The sequence below is a fragment of the Crinia signifera genome, chromosome 6, assembly GCF_055691185.1.
Source record: "Crinia signifera chromosome 6, ASM5569118v1, whole genome shotgun sequence".
Lineage (NCBI taxonomy): Eukaryota > Metazoa > Chordata > Amphibia > Anura > Myobatrachidae > Crinia > Crinia signifera.
Window position 1 is genome coordinate 79,279,632 of NC_139222.1, and position 3,186 is coordinate 79,282,817.

Here is a 3,186-nt window from a genome sequence, read left to right on the forward strand (position 1 = left end):
AATGCGTTTGGATTTGTGTTGGGCTAAATGCACATACACATCGCTAAGTGATTCTTCTAATTTAGTCAGCATAAATGGAGACGTTGACCAACCCGGCAATGCAATTTGCAAGAGATAATTTAACATCTTTGTTTCATATTCCTGCACTCAATTTAAATAGCTTGATGCTTTTCTATAGCTACTCAGTCATAAGAATTGTGTTTTACCATGTTATGTAGTTACATTTTATGCATGGGTGAATTTTGAATATGAACTGGGGATGGGTCTTCATAAATATTTACCAGTATTTACCAGGACAGTTCTAGCATTATGCATGGAATAGAGAAGTGGGCCAGTGCCCTTAGCAACCAATCAAATTTAAGGAAGCATTGATAGGTAGAAGCTTATTGTATGCGAAGGACAACTTCTCCACTTGTCCACTTCTCCCCTCTTTTCACTGCTTCATACATCAACCCCATGGTCTCTCAGAATAAGCCTGGAGTATTGCGGATGTACCAAGTGTTCTGCATCTTGCTGCACAAGAACCCGTTTTTTCATTTTCATTTCCGATCTGTCATTTCTGTCAGCTTCAGCTCCATCGTCTGTGGTGTGATAACACTAGTTTCCTGTCTTATCTTCTATGGTGTGATAACACTAGTTTCCAGGTCTATCTGTAAGCAGCTTGCAGGTACTGTATACCAGAGTTAGTTTTTTTAATCTTACTTTTTTTAATCTTAGGCATAGCATTATAGTATGCATTAGCAGCAGATACCTTTATTGATGAATATTATTCAATGAGGAACTCATAACCCAGATTTATATTCACACTTATCTTTCACTCTTGGCTGGTGGGTCAGGGACAGACTTGTAATATTCATCTGTCTGCAGGGTGCAGAATCAATGGTTAATAGTGGGGCCCAACTGGCAGTCCAGCAGCAGCAGTGGGTGCACCATCGCTTGCTGCAGCACAGTCTGAGTGGTACCGGATTGGAGCCATCCTGTGCCCTATTGCAAGTGGCTACTGGGATACAGTTAGCTATGCATCATTGGGAGTGCTGCAGAGCTCTATTGGAAGAGCAGCAGGCATGTCTGGATCTTGCTGTGAACCACACAGGTGCTGCTGTACATGCAGGTTCTTCTTCAGTACTTGGAGCCCAGAGGCAGGGGACTCCATTGACTCTCGGAGTTATGCCTCTGGCTGAATATAATTCCATTGGAAGTACATCTTATTTAGTCTGACATACTTAGTTGACAGTTTTATAATAATTTATTAATGCTAAAGAGGTGTGGTCTTGTTGTTGCATTGGTGCCTAATTGATATTTATTATTTAAAATAGGATTGGGATTTCGTTTTTTTTTTTTTTTTTTGCTGGTAAGCAACTGTCTATCTTTGTGCTTTATAGCAGTGACAACATATGCCCTGCTAATTTAAATAGGATAGAGACAGTTTGGAAGAAATATGCAGGATCAGCACCTTCCTTATTGGACAGCTCCTCACACAATATAAAACTTCTCTGCAGGAAATCAGCATAATGAACATAAGCAATGGAAGTTAAATCTGCAGCAATTAGATAAGAACCGACCTCTGTAAATAGTTCTGTCTGGAAGATTATACTGTACATACAGCATTTCTGGTTTCACATCAGTCACATCAATGCATTTGCAGCTAGTCGCTGATTTACATAACTCCTGCGTAGCAATTTTCAGACTTAGGGCCAGATGCACTAAGCTTCAAAAGTGATAAAATGGAGAGTGATAAACAGCCAGCCATTCAGCTCCTACGTGCCATGTCACAGACTGTGTTTGAAAAATGTCAGGCAGGAGCTGATTGGCTGGCTATTTATCACTCTCCATTTTTTTACTTTTGAAGCTTAGTGCATCTGGCCCTTACACAGGTGATAATTCACTCTGGCGTGGTGTCGTATACCTGATCGCAGGGCTCCAAAAATTAGCTGCACAGCGATCAGGTCTGAATTAGGCCCTTTGTTACAAAGCAATAACAGATAAGATAAAAGGAAATATGGAAAATGCAGAAATAATATACAAACTATAACTATGGCACAGCTCTGATCTCAAAATTGAATATACTCAATTCATACTTTAACTATTATTTATTGTAGGAATGGCCATACTTTAAATCAGCTATGTTCCTTACTCCATACATAACTATTAGAAATATAAAGCAGGTGACATTTTGTGAGTACAGTGGAGAATTAAATGGTGGTGCCTTAGTAAATACATTGGATACAATCTCAGTTTAGCAGCTGTTGCCAATTCTAGTCCAAAGAAAATCATTACTTCATTGATAACATCCATTGCTAAAGGACCTTGGGTGGTATGTATTGAAATACATTGCCGCCCCTCGCAACTATGTTGATCATATATATACTAACATATGCGATCAACATCGCAATGCAGTGACGTAGGCCGCTGCAATACCTGTGTTGTGGAGTGCGGGGGTCTCCATCACATTCTTGGGCTCTCCCTGTCTACAGTGCGGACACTGCTCTGGTGTCCGCCGCTGCTGCGACGTCGCCGCAGCAGAGTCCCGGAGCTTGAAGCAGGGCTGCCTGGGTACTTCCGCCGGCTCCAGGGACGTCATGTACGCCCGGCCGGGGATGCTGTTACTGCTCAGGCCGTGTCACCCGGCGGTTGCCTAGCTCAGCCTCGCCCGTGTTATTGCTTCCTAGCAGTGTGTCCTGGCCACGCTGCGGTCTCGTCTTGGTCTTCTCCTGTGCTGTGCTGCCAGATGTTCCCTGTGTTCTCTGCCCACACTCCTCCATCTTGTGCTGCTGGGTATAGCGGTCTGGTCGCTGTGCCCATTCTGGTCATGTAAGTGCTCCAGTGGAGCTTGGTTCTGTTACTTCCTTTATTATGGTGGGCAAGGTGCCATTTGTCCTTGGTTCTTACAGTTTGCTGTGGTATGGCTCTCCCAGGTGCGGAGAGGCCCACGGTTGTGGGTTTACGCCTGTTTTGGGGTACTGTAGATTATTGTGTACTCAGTATTTACTTTGGCGTGTTTTGAGATGGTGGCACCCCAGTCCATCTGCGTCTGGTGTCTGTGACTGATTCATACTCCCAGTCCTTGGCCTGGTGCCGGCGGGCAAGGTGTTCCTTCCCGATAGTGCCTGTTAGCTAGATCTCCTTTTGGCACTACCTCTGACAATCACCGTAGTTTTGTCACCTCTGATTGCATCGGGTTTGGAG